We start from the raw sequence: 7,166 nt of genomic DNA, 5'->3' as shown, positions 1-7,166 counted from the left end.
AAAATCTCTAACAGGGAGATTGCCCAAGAGAAATTTATTAAGTACTTAGGTCTTCTGAGTGACTCGCATCTCAGTTGGAAGTATCACATTTCACATATTTCAAGGAAGATTAAGAGATGTATTGGCATACTCTCTAAGATAAGGCACTCTGTGACCGATCTGGTCCTTGTACAAGTGTATTACTCACTTAGCTATCCCTTCCTCTCATCACCTTACAAGAAAGAGCTGTGTGTGTGTGAAAAAGACTACCTTTTAAATTATCCTCAGGTTGAGTGATGCAGTTTTCAGTTATTTGGTCAGGAGAATATTGCAGGAGATCCACCAGAAGCACTAACATCTTGGAGGGATGACTGTTCTTTAATATTACGCAGAGGTAATCTTATTTGGCAGTGGTACATCGTACATTTTATGTTGTATGTACTTAGGTGTTTTTCCGCAGTGTAAGACGGAAATTTCGAAAATAGATACCAATTTAAATTTCGTAGTTACTGTACATATTCATTTGGTTGGTGGTATCATTGAAATAAGAAAGTACTTTTCAGTGATGTATCCTATGTGCCTTTGTTCTGTTATATGAACCGACATACACTTTCCATTGAATTGGTAACAAAGACAATGAAATTGAAAATCAACCTGCACATCGGTGCATTATACTGATCGTCTTGCAAAATAATCAATACATAAACTTCTACATTTGCAGAAAAAGGCCCTCAGTGAAGTCTTTGCCATGGTCAGAGTAGGCAAGGACGTCTGGAAAGAGTTCCAAGAAGTCAACACTTTGTTTGAGAAGGGAGGCGTGGAAGTATAAACTTAAAGCAATGGCACATGAAGCCTTTAAGTAACCTGAGTGATGGACAAAAACTTACATTGTTAAGAAAGATAAAATACTGTGACTGAGGCCTTGAAAACAAAGAATTTAACCCAAGGCCTGAAGCTGGTTTTTAGGCCTAGGGTTAGCCAAATGGAGGGTTTTGGGTTATCCCTGACATGTCATACATGTACATGTAGTCGAAGCTAACAAAATCACAGGTGAACCTCGGTCTATCAATAATATTTCAATTTCAGACATTCTCAGATCACAAAATGATACAGCTACATGTATGTAATGAAATAATCATAGTTATAACCACACAATTAATAATTATAACCATACTGGAAATGCATTGAATTTATTTAGCAACAACCCTACTACAGCACATGTATCTAACAGCCTCAGTCAGGTGTCTTGAAAACAAAGACCCCATAAGTCCCCTAAGCCTCAAAAACAAAGAAAGTAACATGCATTTTAAGAGCAACCTATGTTCAGTTGATCATCTTCTTGGAACCAAAGAGGGGTATTGATGAGCACAAGGTTAAGTTCTGACTTTACTAGTCTTACAAATGGGTTTTCTCTGACCAAATATTGTACTTTAAACCAGACAAACCAGACATGTAACTTACATGTAACAAATATTTTCTTATTTACAGTTGAGCTTCTGTAGCATGTACTGGTCCATTGTAATAATGTGCAGTACCTTTTCATTCAGGTCAAAGAAAAGAAACTCAGCTTAAAAGAGCTGAAGGAAGAGGCTCAAAATGTGAAAAATCTTTCTCAAGTGCAAGGGCCATGTTCAGATTTTTCCATTTGGAGCACTGGCAAGATGCTGTGGCGAGGTGAAGGCTTTCACGGTTTAAGGTACACTTTTTTTTTTATCAATAAGGTCAACTTTCATATTGGAGTATACGTGTACATTGACAAGGAAATAAGTAAACCACAATCAGCAGTGTCCATTCTGTTTTCTGACCATTTTTTTTAATGTATTATTGTTCTGGTTAATGCCGTTTTTTTTTTCTTTGATCAGAAAACAATAACAGTTTTCAAAACAAAACATTGTAAGTGATGACAAAATATAGCATTAAGCAAAGCATTTCCTCAAATTCAATGTGAGTCTTTCAATGGTGTCTTTTTACGAATTGGACATGTTGGATGCCATTCTGAAGTAAGTACAAGATTTTACTTTGAGCCGAATACAGTTTATTAGAGGAAAGAGAATACAAATGTAATAATATCAATTGTTATAAATTAATACAGAGCATTTTTACATGACATTGTGGTGGCTATGTTGGTGTACCACACGAATCTTCTGGAAATTATACTCCAATTTCATTAAAATATTTTCCTTTGTTCAATAAACCAATGTACTGTCGGTCACATGAGTGAAAAGTTCTGCTCCAGTCTAAATTTTGTTTCAAGAAGGATTTTTTTGCGTACTTTTAAATATTTTTAAGATAAACGTAGAAAACTGTGCAGGGTACCTACATGTACATGTATCACTGATGATGCATACAGCTGCCATATTGAACAGCACCATGGAACCACATATATGTTTGGGAGGGGAACTAGACTGTTCGTAGTCCCTTCTGAGTTAGTTGAACCGCCCGCTTTGTTTACTCAAGCGAGCCGAGGAGATAAGATATAGCTATGTCTTCTCCCTCGGCTCACTTGGTGGACCAAAGCGGGGGGTTCGACGAACTCAGAAGGGACTGCGAGCAGTCTAAAGGGGAACGGGCCTTTCATGCAGTGTTGTAGCTCTGAAGTTTTGTTTTCAAGTCTAATTATTGTTGTTTTTTCTTTAAGGACGTAGATGAAGAAGTTAGCACTGTTGTTGACATGGCTGTGCAAATAAATTTCAAGAGGCTAATGACCATGTCCAACATCATGATTGTATGCTCTGCACCAGCATTGCTTCATGTGCAGATGAAAATGGCATCTGCTGGAGCAGGCCAAATTCAAATTCAAACTGGGTTTATAGCATGTACCAAATTCAAAAGGTAAATATCATATCACACTTTTTTCCTTGTTCTTTCTTCTAACTCTTAATTATTGCATTTTATGAAACACTCTTGGCAACAATGGACTGTTTCAATTGATTTAAGTGGAGCTTTGAAGCCAAGAAAGACTAAGTTAAACATAACAACCAAAAGTCACAGCTTGTTCTTTGTTTACGGTTTGTTTTGAGATTTGCAAGTAATTGCTTTTTATGTATTCCTATTTCAGAATTACTGATGGCCAAGACCGTTGACTGTTTTGTTGTTGGCTACTGGGCATTGTTGCACAATACGTTGACAGAAAGGCATGTGTCAAGGCACATGACAAATCTTATTGACGTTAAAATGGAGGAAGATGGCTACCCACAAGATATGTATGAGTGTTTCATACAAACATTTTCGAAAGAGGATGACCTTGGCCTGGACATTGGGAGTGAGAATGGTAATATTTAGTTTGTTCTTGTTGTTTTAAACACTGCAACGTGTACATTGTATATGTACATACACATTTTCTTCAGCGTTTTTGCATTCATGTGCTGCAATACACTGCAGGAAAAACATTTCTTTGCATCTGCACAAATTAACTTACGTTTTTTAAAAAACTGTCCTATCAGAATTTCAGAACGTAAATAGTCACTTTCAACTTCTGCAGAGTTTTAGCCAAAGCCTCCCCCCCCCCGCCCAAAAAAAATGAATCAGCTGATCAGTTTTTTTACTTAGTTGCATGGCAAGGGTATTACAGTACCGCTCAGATATACGTTAACTGCGCATACGCAGGTGTATACGCATATACGCGTATGCTTATACGCACATACGCGAATACTTATACGCACACACGCGTATATTCATGCGCATCTGATTTTCCTTTGTTATTCAGTATCATAAATTTCCTTTGTGTTGCATTGGTGAGTAAAACAAAGAACTTTTGGATCTGAACGAAGCCACGAGCCGATAACAGAAAATTTACATACTGCAAAAGCTATCATGTTACAAACGCGCAGGTCGCTTCCCGTCGCGAATTTTTTGGATAACAAGCAAAAGTAATTCAATGTTTATAAATCAGAAGGGTATCGTTTGTGACCCTTTACGCAAAAAGGGCCTTATGGATTCATTGAAAACCGTCAAATTTTTTTCATTGCCCCGGTGCATGAATTTCAATTTTCACGGCGTGAATACGCCGTAATCACTCTACGATAAGAAACTTTCACTCTTGGCATGAAACTATTCATGCCGTGAATGATCGGTGAAAACTTTCACGTCGTGAAATTAATGGTTAAAATTCACTTGGTGAAATTGGGAGTGAAAAATAATATTCACGGGTGTGAAATTGATCCAATTGAAAGATAAATCAACAATTCATTTCCATTTTACCTTTCCGTTCAATTAAAAACTTTTTATGAAGAGAAGCGACCAACTCATAAATGGGAAACAATTTCTCTTGTATCGTATCATTTTGATACTGCTGGTTTTAAACTGATAGCAAATTAAAGTAGAAGGGAATGCCCGAACAACGATCTATCAAAATTTGCATACGACTCACATCAAGAGCTGAGGAAATCGTGACAGGTAATGCAACACCTTTCAAATAGGAGTACAACTTCTGTCGAATTTGGCGAGGTAAACCGAGAATTGCATGTTTATTGATGGTGTGCCTTTTGTATATTGTTAATTCTCTCTTTTGATAGTGTGGAACAAAATAACACTGAACCTGAACTGTATGTTTATCGATGAAATAAACATCGGTGCGTGGGTTTGTCGTATTCCGAACGCGACAGCTGTTTGTGGAAGTGCGTCTTTTTCATGTAGTTCGTAGTCGTGTACTATTTTAGTGCTGTCAAGCTACATGTATTCTTTATTATAACAATAAGCAAAACAATAAACAAGCTAATTAGGCAGACGCGTATATCGGTATACGCACATACGCGTATGGATATACGCATATTGTGTGCATATTTTGGTTAACGTATTACTGAGCGGTACTGTAAGTGTTGTCATCAAACATACCAGTAAAGACATTCCCTCCTCAGTTATTTATTGACTTCTGAAGTGAATCTGAGAGGTTACATGAACAGCTAAGAGAGAGAGCTGCTTTGTTTGGAGGCACCCAGTAACATAATTGTATCTGTAGGTAATCACATGATTTTGAGTGCAAATAAGCACGAGTAAAAATTTTTTTTTCAAAGAGCACCAAAACTGTAGTCTTTGAAAAAATTTATAACTGCTTATTTATTCCAAATTGCGCGAGAAAAATCATGTGATTGTTTATTAATAATATACATGAAAAAATTCTAGAAGGTTAAGCAGAAGCCACACAATCAGAGAAAAATTGCGCTATCTAGGGTGCACGCTTGATTTGAAAACAAAAGATTTGATTGGATAAACAACTAGAGTGATATAAAATAAATATAAAAAAGTGTCAGTAGTTTTTTTAAAAATCACAGGCGTTTCGGGTGTAGAACCGTTCTTCAGTGTGAAGAAAAGCGGTTTTACACCCGAAACATCTGTGATTTTTAAAAAGCTACTGACACTTTTTGATATTTATTTTGTCACTCTTCTTGTCTACCTAAACTGCATTGCTCTCAGCCAATCAGAATCGAGTAATTTTTTCATGTATATTATTAGCATTTTTATGTCAATATTTGATTGTGATTGACAAAACAGAGAATTTCACCCCTCAATCTCTTTAACTTGAAAACAAGCGTTGTTGCTTTTAAGTGGCTTTTCAGAGGAAATATTTATTAAAGTGTGTTATCTGAAGTTAAATTATGTCAACAACAGCAATGAAACACGCTTGTTTAAGTTGTACCTTAGAGTACATAGGCATAGTCAACAAGAATCTCCATGGTCATTAACTTTTTTTCAGCGAAGAGGGCTAAAGGGAAAAGTGGAAACTATTTGGAATACAAAAAGCGGTCTCTAATTGCATTCCAAGTTAGTAAATATCGTTTTCTTGTAGGATAAGACTTGACGGGTCTAAAATTCGGAAGGCATTTCAAGTCATAATCATCGTTTTTTCTCGGATAAGAGTTAAGGGGTCCAAAATTCGGAAGACCATTCGATGTAGGTTGGTAATGACCGTTTTTGCATTGATGAGTGTGAAGGGTATCCGAAATTCGGAACGCCTTTTTGTAAATATTACTGTGTTCTTTTGTAGTTAGGCTTGCTCAGTGGAAGAATAAAATGGTGATTTTTGACGGTATTGTGTTTTTTTAAATCGTGATTCGCATGATTTTGACGGATACCATATTTTTCTCCGATGGAAAACCCAACTTTGCCTGGATTGGCAAAATTCTTCAGTGGGTTATGGTTGTTTTGTACAGAATTTCTCTAAAATGTAATGCCACAAATTAGTTTGGAACGCGTTTGTACTTCCTCAACACCTGACCCAAAATGCTTTCATCGCTTGTGATGACTAGGTGTTCTTCAGGTGAGAATGACTGCATAGCTCCAGTAACAAAGTGCATCAGAGCCTCCTGGTAGTCCAGTTTCCGTATTCCCATCTGCACTGTCCTCTGTACTGTCAATGTAATTTAAAAGAAACAAATCTGTAAGCATAGGATAGGACTCATCTTTTTGTGCAGAGTTTAACTACATATATGAAATCTATGTTTGCATTCTCAATGAGTAACTTAAAGTTAACATTGTTTTGATATCATGTTTTTTGGGGTTTTTTTTTATGAATAACAACAAATTCATTTTCCTTGATACTACCGGAGCAAAATTGTATCCAACTTATTCAAATTTAATCTAGTGCTAACATTCTTCAAATGAAACTATTTTACTTTAGTCTTAACAAATGGGGGGTGAATAAAAGAAGACTGTCTCATATACTGGCCCCTTCAATCGTGTATATTCCAAAGTGCTTTCTGACATTTAAAGAACAGTACAGTACTCGGGTTATTTTTCGTTCACTATGAAGAAATCGAAAAACAAAGATCATTTTCTAAGGCAGGTGACGGATCAAAATTCATTCCAAATTTGTAACTTTTGTTTTCAGTTTATATATTTCTCACCTGTCATGAGAACAGGCATAATGATATGTTTTCTTATAAATATAAACCTCAATCAAGATAATCAAGATATTCCCATCATTTACTTGGTTTTAGTGACTGACCTGTATTATTCATCTCTCTATTCAAGAGATAATCAAGTGCCCTAGCAAGATCCTGATGTCCCTGCAGAAGAGCATACTCGATGTTTTCTCGAGTCTGTTCAGGAAACATTTCCTGGAGCTGACTTTCCAAACTGACACATAGAAGAAAAGTGGGTAAACATTGCGTGCATTAATAACAGAGTTTGACAACAACTAAGTCCAGGTCAAATTGGATGACTAAAAAGTAGCCCAGAGCAAATCATTG

This window comes from Montipora capricornis, chromosome 13, assembly GCF_036669925.1.
Source record: "Montipora capricornis isolate CH-2021 chromosome 13, ASM3666992v2, whole genome shotgun sequence".
NCBI lineage: Eukaryota > Metazoa > Cnidaria > Anthozoa > Scleractinia > Acroporidae > Montipora > Montipora capricornis.
The sequence above is the reverse complement of the archived record's forward strand: the minus strand, read 5'-3'. Positions refer to the sequence as shown.